Source organism: Nilaparvata lugens, chromosome 13, assembly GCF_014356525.2.
Source record: "Nilaparvata lugens isolate BPH chromosome 13, ASM1435652v1, whole genome shotgun sequence".
Lineage (NCBI taxonomy): Eukaryota > Metazoa > Arthropoda > Insecta > Hemiptera > Delphacidae > Nilaparvata > Nilaparvata lugens.
This window is the reverse complement of record NC_052516.1, coordinates 28,511,900-28,524,010: the sequence shown is the minus strand read 5'-3', so window position 1 is coordinate 28,524,010 and position 12,111 is coordinate 28,511,900. Positions and strand designations below refer to the sequence as shown.

The 12,111-nt window shown below is 35.0% G+C and overlaps 1 protein-coding gene across 1 annotated transcript in view; it reads left to right on the top strand.

Moving 5' to 3' along the window:
- LOC111044260 (ATP-binding cassette sub-family G member 8) overlaps window positions 1–12,111 on the top strand; it is a 118,898-nt gene that overhangs the window by 11,216 nt on the left and 95,571 nt on the right. The window contains exon 2 of the mRNA XM_039440242.1: window positions 6,911–7,175. The gene's annotated coding sequence lies outside the window, so the exon portion shown is untranslated. The remainder of the gene's footprint in view (window positions 1–6,910; window positions 7,176–12,111) is intronic.

Genomic DNA, 12,111 nt, shown 5'->3' with positions numbered 1-12,111 from the left:
CAAAATGAGGTCATGTTGGGTGCACTTTCAACTTCTCTGGACAATTTCTTGTCCAAGAGTATACCAGTATTATGGTGAATGAAACTGGTGATAGATTCATTATAATCAGATCCAATGCTGCAGATAATTCAACAAGCTGATTCAAGAAAGTCTGTATTTTCAGAGTACTATCATGGGAAATGTATGCGATTTCTGATTGTTTTATTGTATGGTACTACTTAGAAGGGAAAGTTTTAGTTGAGTAGAACTTACAGGCATCATTTTAGTACAGTAATTAAAATTAGATTATTATACTTTCACGAAATCGATGCTTCAGATCTTGATAGAATTTAACTCAAAAGTTGAGTGATATTTGACGAGAACAGTTCTAGTGGGGTACTTTGGAGTGACATTATAACTAGTAGTTCTGTGAACAGTAGACCTCACGCATTATTCTCATCCACAAGTACCTGATTGAAACTATAGACCTTATGGAAAAACAGCAATAGACTGGCTTCTCCACACATCTGTGTAATCACTTGTCAGCTGATTTATGATGAATATTATTCTATAGTCTGATTTTTACTCTAATATTGGCGTATGAAGGAGGCTCCTTTTTCCTTTTATATAATCCTTGAGATGCAAAATTTCCAAAAACCTTGTATATACGTCGACGCGCAATTAAAAAAGGAACATACCTGTCAAATTTCATGAAAATCTATTACCGCGTTTCGTTGTAAATGCGCAACATATAAACATATAAACATTTAAACATTAAGAGAAATGCCAAACCGTCGACTTGAATCTTAGACCTCACTTCGCTCGGTCAATGGAGTAGTAAAACAACAATTGTAATACTTTTACTGAATCATGTGTTGTGTTGAATCCATACTTGAGATTTTGAAGGAGAGGTCGACTAAAGGATGATGTATTTTAATGTAGAGTTCTACTTGATAGGATCAGTTCTTGTGGAGTACTACTTCGAAGTATCATAATAAAAGAGTTATAAAAATCTTATTGTGATATTTTTTACTAAATCGATACTTGAGGTCTTGAAGAAGAGGTTGACTGGAAGAATCTTGTATTTTCAAGTTTAGCACCACTTGATACTATCTTAGTAACAGTTTAAATGGAGTAGCATTTTAAAATATCATTGTAATTCAGTAGTGAATATTTTTCCATGTAATAATTCAGTAGTGGAAGATTTTTACTTCCACTACAACAATGATTAAAGGAAATCTCATCATTGAATTTGTGATTTGAAGAAAGTCTAAAGGAGGTCTTATCCATTCAGGTTTATATAGAAAAGGTTGACTCAAGAATGCCTGAACTTCAGGTTGAGTTCACTACTTGGGTACGTTCAGTTGGGTACCATAGTGAAACAATAGCGTAAGTAGATATTCCATGGTATAGGGCGTTTATGTCGCAACTTTTAGTGTTATCTCAAGCCGATTACTGTTGATTATTGTCGAATTTCACTGTTTTGTTGGGGTGAGAGTGTATGAACGGCTCAATATGAGAGACTACCAGTGTCACACAGCTTCACGGGAAAGAATTACATGAACTAGCGGCTTGAGATAACAGTAAAAGTTGCGACATAAACGCCCTATACCATGGGATATCTACTTACGGTATTGTTTCTCTATGGTACTACTAATTAGATGGGAACACTTTCAAAAAAACTAAAAATCGGTGGTATCATCATAAATGAGTTTGGTTTTAAAAGTAGGTAATGTAGTCTGATAACTCCAGTTATACTGCGAATAAAATATGAGAAGAATTCAATGATTATTTGATGTACCAACAATATTTTTCATTCTTGAACAGTCTTGAAAACTTCTGGAGACTTGTCCTGGACATTTCTATAACTCAGAGAAGAGCGAAATGTAATATAATGAAGAATTGTTGATTTGCAATGAAAATTCTATTCCTCCCTCATATTTATAGATGAATACAGAAACCATATAATTAATATTTTGCTTGTTCTCTTCTGCTGTATAAGCAATTGACTCAATTTGAGATTCTTGATTGATTGATTGGAAGATACTAATCACTAACTAATAATAATAATTTCATCAATTTATCTATTCTAATAATTACCCACGTTATTCATACCATTCATATCCATTATCAAAGATCATATTACTAGTTCTGATTTTTACATATTCTAAGCTAGTGTAAATCGAGCAAAACTAAGTCAGTAACACTACTTAGTAAGTTAGGCTGTAATCTCTTGATTATGAAGCTATATATTCTACATGTTCTCTTGATTACCTATTTAGTAAGTTACGCTATAATCTCTTGATTATGAAGCTACATACATATGAAGCTACATTGTATTCTCAATGTTTTCTTGATTACTGTGATCTCTTCCATAACCTGTGAGAAAATAATTTTCCCACACAGTAATAACTGACACATTTTTCCGCTAATATCGCCTGGAAAACTAATTATAAGACTGAATTATTTGCTCTGAATCTTAATTTGAATTTATGACTGCGTAGTTGAACTCGGGAGGAGAGTACAAGAATGAGTCGTTTCGTTGATCCTCTGTTCGTCCTGATTTTGCTTGTCTGATATGAAATTTGAAAATTATTATTAAAAATAATCAATATTGACCTTCGTGATTATTAATATGATCCTATCATGATAAATATTGTCCTCTGCTCGTCCTAATTTTGTTTGTCTAATCTGAGATTTGAAAATTCATTATTATTGAAAATAGGCAATGAAGTTTAGTTGGACTTCTAGAACCGTACTTTTAACGAATTCTGAAATTCTCCCAAAATTACTCTCAGGTTTACTTCAATTAGTTAAAGAGTAGGCTAAATTGGAATGATTGGAAGGTCCCAAATTTGTATTTCAATGAATTTGAAATATTTAGAATATTGATTTGATTTTCCTTGTCCTCATTTCCTTGAGACTGGCCATTTTAGAAAAATCGTTACGCTGGAACAAATCTTTAGAAATTTGGTCATCGTAACCATAAGGTGCATCCCCGCTTCTTCCCCCTTGAACATCTATCTTCCATACTTCTGTACTCACCTTTCCTTCTATACTACTTACTTCATATTTTTTATTCGTTTTCATAGGGATGGTTGATATTTTTGATTGAATTAACTAGTAGGTTACCCTACTCTCTCTTTAGGCAAATCGGTCTTGTATAGGAAAAACAGAAATCCTATACTATTAAACAAGCAACTTCTGTTTATATCTTTATATGTTCAGATGTTTATATGCATGTATTTCACCAGATCTCCAAAACTGCTCTAACGATTCTCACGGAATTCAGAACATAGTAGGTTTCTAATATAAAGATTCGATTGCACTAGGTCTCATCCCTGGGAAAACTCGCTGAAGGACATTGAAAGGATAAGTATTATTCATCCTTGGGAAAACAGCTGATAATAATATATTTCGTCGTCTGATGAAAGTGAGTGAGCGAGTTCATGTGTGTGGGATTGTGTCAAAATTATGACTCAGCTTTTGTAATCTACGTAGTGCCGGTTGCAAAAAAGCCGGGTTATTTTTAATCCTGATTAATTCCAGTAGATCCATCTTTTTGAAATGGTCTTCTCTGATTTGGTTCACGTGAAGTTAAACAGGATTAAAATTTAACCGGCGTTTGTGCAACTGGGCCTTTGTGAGGGAAATTTTTGCATTCTTCTGGAATTAATCTCAATTTACTGTAATTAGATAGAACATTTCTGTATGAATGTTATTATAATTTCTTCTTTCGTAATAAATTTTTTATGCTTCTGTACTCCAGAGCGAAGCTCGGTCCCCGATATCACTGGCTAATTCAATAACACAATTCCATACTTCCAATTCTTAAATTTTTGGTGAGATCGACTCTTATTCATCAGGAAAAGTTTTCAATAAAGGATGCTTGAATCTTTTATCTCTATAATTCTATATTAAGGCCTATATAGCCTACTCCTATACTCATCACTTCTTCTATTCCTACCCATACTTTTTTACTTTCGTAAAAGTCACCCATAAACCATACTATTAAAAAATTGTCTAATACTTCTATTCTTCTTCACCAAACTTCTGTTACCACCTTGACAATAGATTTATAACTATTTTGGTGTGAGCCTAGGACGCGATTCGACACAGATATTTGTTGGTAGCTTCGTCGGTCTATTTCTCTTTTTGCAGGCCGCAATTTGTCTTTTGCTGCGGTCTCGGATCGGTTATTGCTCCGTGTCATTGCAATGTCAAGGCCTCTGACACTGCTCTGCCACAGCTACTATAGTATACTGTAAACTGCACTCTATGAGCAGTCCATGGCAAGGTCTATAGTAACAGAAGGCCTATAGTTTCTACAGACCTTTTTCTATCGGCAGTAATAATACTGTTATGAATTAGAGTGCATAATACTGCACTCTAACGAGTATTATGCTGCTCATTCTCTACAGCCGAATTAATTATTAAAACATTTTAACTAGAAGATAAGTGTGAATAAATGAGATATTCCATTTATTCAAAATATCGGGGGACCGAGCTTCGCTCTGGAGTGTAAAATCATAGAAAATTTGTAACGAAAGATTGTGTTTATATTTATTTTTTCATTTTTTTACCGAGAAATCGGCCCCAAAGGCGGATAAACCAGTTTAAATGGTGAACGGCATAAGGATGTAGATGGCAACGTACGACCGCTACATTAAAGATCAATGTGATTTGCCCTAGTGAAATCATGATGGCAGGCATCAAAATCAAATTGTCCGGTTGGTAATATACTATCCACTATTCTACACTATCAGCATCTTGTTACTATTTTGGACTTTCTGAAGTAAACATGTTTTCTAAAAAAACAAAAATAAGTTTTTCTTGCTAGATTATTACTCTTGTGAGATCAGCTGAGGAATAACCCACACATGCACTCGCTCACTCACTTCCATTACGGTATCGACAGACGACACAATTTCCAGCTGTTTTTCCAAGGAGGTATTTATCCTTTTAATGTCCTTCAGCGAGTTTTCCCAGGGTTGAGAACTAGTGCAATCGAATTTTCATATTATAAACCTACTTTGTTCCAAATTTCGTGAGATTCGTTAGACCCGTTTCGAGATCCAGTCACATACAGATATATTAAACATTTATGAACATCTAAACAGAAATTGCTAGTTTAATAGTATGGGATGTTACTGGATATGAATACTGTATAATGGTGTGCACACCGAAATCATCACAATATTCAACTACACAAATGTTAAAGTTAAAATGTCATATGTTAAAGTTAAAATGTCATATGTTAAAGTTAAAAATGTTAAATGTTACACAAATGTTCAATGTTAAATGTTAATTAAAGAATAATATTTGTGTTTATTTAGATGTTTATGAATATATACGGGTATGTGCACTCTTATAGAGCGGTCTGCCTACAGAGTGGTCTTAGGAGAATCTAGATATAGGATATCTTTATCCCTCTGAGACATCTGGAACTCAGAACGCCTGACCGCTGTCTATGTGCACACACCATAATTTAAAGAAAAAAATACTTAAAAAAATATTGGACTACAATACTACACAGTATTCAACTGAATTCTATATCCTGAATCCTAATTGTCAATTACCCTGAAGGTTGAACAGCCTATTACCCTAATATGTTATATCTATTTTAATAGGTATCAATATCCTTTTTATAATACTTCAATAGATTCAACTACTGTATTATCATGAAGAAAAGAAGGTATCCCATAGTATAGGGCGTTTATATTCAGTGTTAACTCAAGCCAATAGTCCTAGTAGATTTTTTCGTGAAGCTATGTGACGTTAATAAAACAATATAAAAATCTTGAAGTACCCTTTATTTTTCAAAAACTTCAAAATAGTTCAACAACTAGTTTCGACCCTAACTTAGGTCATTTTAAAGTTATATAAATATTATTCACCCAGTAATATTAAGTAATATTATTCATTTTTTATATCTCAGCTTGAAAATTACCTAAGTTAGGGTCGAAACTAGTTGTTGAACTATTTTAAAGTTTTTTTTTTTTAAAAAAGGGTACTTCAAGATTTTTATATTGTTTCATTAATTTGTTAAAAAATAGCCCATTTGAGTGAAGTGTTTCTATGTGACGGCATTTTAAACAGTGCCGTTCATTTTCACCCGAAAAAAAGTAATCATAGTCGACGGTAATCGGCTTGAGTTAACAAAGAATCGGCTTGAAATTTGAATCATGAACGACCTATACCATGGGATATCTTCTTACGCTATTATAGACCAAGACTACACTAAATTTTATTGCTCTGATTCTACTGGATCTCCTCTTATCTCTCCATTAACTCCTTTGATTAATTCAAGATTTGGGTGTGAGCCTGTGGTACTTATTTATTCAATCATTCAGAATTACACAACTTACAGAAAAGTACCACAGGCTTATAAGCTCAAAACGGTTCCAATTCTAATTTATACAACAGTCCAAATGTAGCTAGGTTATGTGTCACTTAACATTCTTCAATCACACACTCAATTTACAATTCAAAACACACAAAAATCATTTTTAAATTAAAAAAAAATACTTCCAAATTAAATTAAATCAATCACAATTAATTTGAAAATTCAAACTTTGAAATAACTATAAAATTTTGAGACCGAAAAGACAAACACACTATTGAGAACTTATCACTGCTGAATATAGGCTACTGTAAAGCTGCGATTAGACCAAATTTATTAAAAAAATGTTAATAACTCAATCCTTCTAGATTATTTTAGATTGGACATAGCTTATCATACACATGATGAACATATGTGTTTGTCAACTTCCATTCAATCTAATAGAATCTATAAGGATTAAGTTATAACCATTTTGTTAATAACTTTGGTGTAAACCCAGCTTAAGTAATGTTATTCTGTAAGTTGTGTTATTCGGAATGATTAAATAAATAATTGTTGATAATTAATTCGAGTTTTTTTTATTTGCAGGGACAGCAGCCAGCGTATTCGAGATACTGCAAGTGCATAGTGACATCATTAGTGACAGGCTATGAGAATTCTCTTAAATCCATTACATAGTAAATCCTTCTGTTATCTATAGTTGAAGTTCATTAGTCTCATAGTATCAATTCAAATCCATTGTACGTTCATCGGAGCCCTTCTGAATAAATAAAAAGACACAAAATCAGACCGGATGCAAAACTGAATAATGGCAGACGCAGTAAACTTATGACGTTGTGACAGTCCTGCAAAGGTAAGTCATGTGAAACTCAACTAGTTTACTAAATAGATAATATGATCCATAATACATGGATAATGATATTAAACATACATACTCGTACACAGTGAATACTATAAATAGGTGTAGTATCCATGAGCTGTGAATGATATCTATAAGTGGGTTAGGCCTATAATATTGTTGTAACACAACATCACTCAACAGCTTAATCACAACGGTATAGGTATAGAGATAAATGCAAATGAGAAAATCCTTTATTAGGGCTCAAATTATATATTCAGGCGGTGGGACCTTCCCGCAAGGGACTCCCCACCAACAAAAGGCTACGAATTTACTTTCACTTTTTTCTTTATTAGGGGGAGTAAAGACTTTCAAGTCCTCTCAACCACTCGACAGATGCACAATTGAATAAATAATACAGTGTAACTTACTACAGTAAATAAAAATACATTCAATAATATCCTATCACAAAATAGATAAATAGTTGGAACAAAACAGTCAATCTGCATTCAGACCAAAAAATTAATTATAAGGGGCCCCATACTCTAGGGAACTTGGATCTGCCAACTTGGTTCGGGGAACCAAGTTCGTGTAGGATTTGCCCACACACTGTAGTGGGGAGAACGAACAACCGTTCGTTACTTCAGTGTCTTTCGGGGTCTAGAGATGAGTGATTCAAAGTATGCAGCTGCTGTGGGAAGAAAATAATATTGGATATTATATAGATAGAATATATCGCCCTGGCGGACGAGCCGAACAAAGTTTTTAATCCAGATTGAAGACCAAGTTCTTCACGAATTTGGTTCGCGGTTCGCCAATTTTCCTCATACACTGGGGAACTTGGTTCGGGGAACCAAGTTCGTTTAGGATTTGTTCCACACACTGTAGTGGGGAGAGCGAACAACCGTTCGTTACTTCAGTGTCTTTCGGGGTCTAGAGATGAGTGTTTCAAAGTTTGCAGCTGCTGTGGGAAGAAAATATATTGAATATATATAGATAGAATATATCGCCCTAGCGGACAAACCGAACAAAGTTTTCAATCCAGATTAGAGACCAAATTCGTCACGAATTTGGTTCGCGGTTCGCCAATTTTCCACATACACTGGGAAACTTGGTTCGTGAGAACCAAGTTTGCCGATCCAAGCTCCCTAGTGTATGGGGCCAGATACATTGCTCTTATATGGGGACACTACATTGTAATGAACAAATACGATGCATATGTAGGCATTATATTGTTATTACACACAACTCCAAATGATCAACCACTGTGGTATGTACAGTATTTCTGAAAATCGTGACCATTATTCCTGAACATCGTGACATTTTTCCGAAAATCGTGACCGTTTTCCGAGCAACTATAATATTATCTAGCTGCTCTATTCCTATTGTTATGCTACGTTATACGAACAAATGTGTAAACAGTGCAGTGGATAGTAGAGTAAGCTGAATTATAGCTCTTGTGTGAACACCGCAACAGCAAGGGTCAAGCTTCTCCTAGAAGTACCGTATGCTTATGCGATACGCGTTGGTGCCGTTAATGTACTTCTTCACTTTCCAAGTGAACCGCGAAGTATGGCTCTGACGTCACGAGTTCGTCCAGTCTGTAATGAGAGTGGACACGCAAATGTGATCCAAGTTTGCAACCGTGTGGTTTTTTGTTTATTCTTTATTGATTCATACAATACGTACATCACCAAAAAGATAAGGAGAGAAAAAATAAGGTAAACTTGTGCTATTCCTCTCCCAAATTTAGATAAGGTTACACATGGTCCGAAATAGTTTGAATAGAGCGTTCCATAGACAGGGAATGTAGAGACGTAAAGTGACTGGCGGCTAGTGGTTCCTTCCACCATTTCCATTTAGACAGATGGTTGGTGAATGGAGATTCCTGAAAAGTGACGTCATAAAAAGCACTGGACGCCATTAACTTGCCGCCTCTACTGCATGTGTCTATAAGCTGCTTTACTCAGAGTAAGCTTTATAATTGTGTTGCATTATTGAAAATTATGTCGACAACGTTCTAAGACCACCTGAAGAGGGTGATATTTAAGCTGAAAAGACACTCAAGTTCCACGAATTGATAGAAGATCTATGCGATTATTTGTGAGACGATCAATCAATTGTAATAAGTTGGTGATAACAATCAATGATATCATTGAATATGGTGATCTTTTTTGATTTGATTGATTCGAACCATATCGACATAATTGTGAAGTGGGTGTTTTTGCTGAGTGGCAGATATCATATAAATTCTGAGAAAAATTACTCCCTGTTTAAATTTTGTCAGAGATGCTTGATTCCATTATGAAATTGGAGGCTGAGACATTGAGTAAATATCATCCTTGATTCATCCTTGATTTGAGATTATATATGACGGTTCAAGATTCAAGATTCACCTAGATTCTGTATGACGCTCTTACTTGGTCGCTCTCTGCAGAAGACTGGCTGCACACATAAACGAATTTGGATTTTCATGATGATTATACAAAACATGTAATGATTATAGAAAACGAGGAGTCAAGAAGCATGATAAAGGTTTTGATTCAAGGAATAATGGTCAAGTTTATAGAATTGAATAAGCACCTCAAATTATCCAAACAGATTCACTGATTCTTACCAGAATGGCTTTTAAACACTACTGGAGGAAATAGAAACGACAAAAAATAGAATGTTGTTTCACAACTGAATGAATATATTATCACAGCTCGCTGAGAACAATAATTCAAGGTTGATAGAGATATGAAGATTGATGGGTGAAGATGACCCAGTCACTTGGAGGATGGGATCAAGAGGGAACGAAGAAGAAAAATGGGGTAAGCAAGAGAAAAACCCGAGGATCAAGAAGAAGTTGGATGAAACAGAATGTGGGAACATACCGACCCAGTCTGATCAGAACCCATTGTTGGAGGTCCAACGAATATTGACCGAATAAAATAGTCTGGCTACTATTGTGGGATCATTTTTAAACTGTCAGCTTTTCTTAAAAATAACATCAATTCCTCCTATTCAAACAATGCTGACTGATTGAAGTGGATCTCACTATAGTAGTTATTTACTCGAACTGTTAGTATTCCTCATAAGAAACAACAATGCTTCAATCATTTAATCAATGCTGACAGTTTAAAGTGAATCTCACTATTGTACATATTTACTGCAGGTGTCAGTATTCCTCATAAGTAACAAGAATGCTTCACACATTCATACTATGCTGACAGTATGAAGTGGATCTGACAGTGATTTCTTGCTGTGTGAAAAGTGGAGCTCAACTTATCACCTGCTGGGAACTAGATTGTGAGGAGGCAACAGATTCCATTCTTCAAGTGCAGTCGATTGAATTGGAGTAGAAGATGAAATAGAAGCAGAATGAGAAGACGAAGAATAAGAAGGGAAAGAAAAAGAGGAAGTGGAGAAGCAGGAGGAGATGTAGGGGCTGTGGAAAAGGAGGAGGAGATGTTGATGGTGATGAGGGTGAGGAGAAGGAGGAGGAGGAGAGTAAGGAGAAAAAGGACGAGGAGGAGAAGATGGAGGAGGTGAAGATGGAGGAGGAGGAGAAGGACGAGGAGAAGACAGAGGATGATGGGAAGAAGGAGGAGGAGAAGGAGAATGACAAGTAAAAGACACTTGAATGATTCAGTAGAATCATCCTCTGTGAAGCAGTAGATTGTGAAATTTGTTGAGATTTATTGGGAATACTTGAAGAATTTGGCCTATTGTTCAGCTTTCAAAGATAAGTGGAAGGAGAAGAAGAAGAAGAAGAATTAGAAGTTTTTAGAAGAAGTGGAAGGGAAAGAAGAAGATGATGAAGAAGAAGAATGACGATGAAGAAGAAGAAGAAGAAGAAGAGGAAGAAGAAGAAGATGATGATGATGATGATGATGAAGAAGAAGAAGAAGAAGAAGAATGACGATGGAGAATATCGATGAGGAGAGAGTGGACGTGAATGATTTTGTAAAGGTAAAGGATTACTTTTTCATGCTTCATGGACCAGAGAATTTGATGATACTTATTGAGAATGATCCCTATTGTTTGATTCCAGTATCATCGAATATGTACGTTCAGTTTAGTATGAATGCGGTTAGCTCCAATACCGTTTTGACTCCGGGGGGTACCTAATTCCACAAAAGGGTGGTTGAAAAAAGTACTGTAATTGTATGTGTTTCCTATCTGAGCAAATACATGGAAGAGAATAATTCCAGCTTGTATGTAGATAATTCAATTTGACCATTTTAAAGGGATTTGTTCCACTGTGTTATTGTGTAATGAAGATTAATGTATTTGATTTGAAGGTGTACATTATAAGTGTAGGGTTTTGAAAGGCCGTACGACATCAAATTAACAAAAGTTTAATCAAATAAAGCAAATGTGAGAGCAGTTTAGTCGTTAAGACCAATGGCAGCCCAGTATTTATGGAAAACAAACGATCAAAAGCTGGCCAATGAGACATCAGTAGCTCAGTTGTCATGGCAACAGCCAATGACAGCACAGTATCTGGAAAACAACCAATAAAAAGTTGACGAATGAGAGAATAGCAATTTCTTAGTCTTGACGACAACCAAATTTGGACTACTTATTTGGAATGCGATATCAGCTCATAATAAACTGAGACCAATTCTTGTGATTCCATCGTTCAAGAGCAAGCCAATAACGATTGAACTAGAAATTATAATTGAAACTGAAGTTGGTGAAAAGAAATATATCTTATAGATACCGAGTGATCTGAATTCTAGCTGTGATTGCAGAATCATCTAATGACAATGACAATCAAACTAGAAAAAATTGAAATCAAAGATACTGCAAGATAAATGAATAAATATGGAGTGACCTGGCTGGCACAAGTCTGGTGTAAGATTTTTCTGGTGCCACTTCATTCAGGTGAAAAAGTAAGTGAACTACTAGAATTCAGATTTTTTGTCACACAATTATTTTCGTCATTATATTATCGATGTGATAA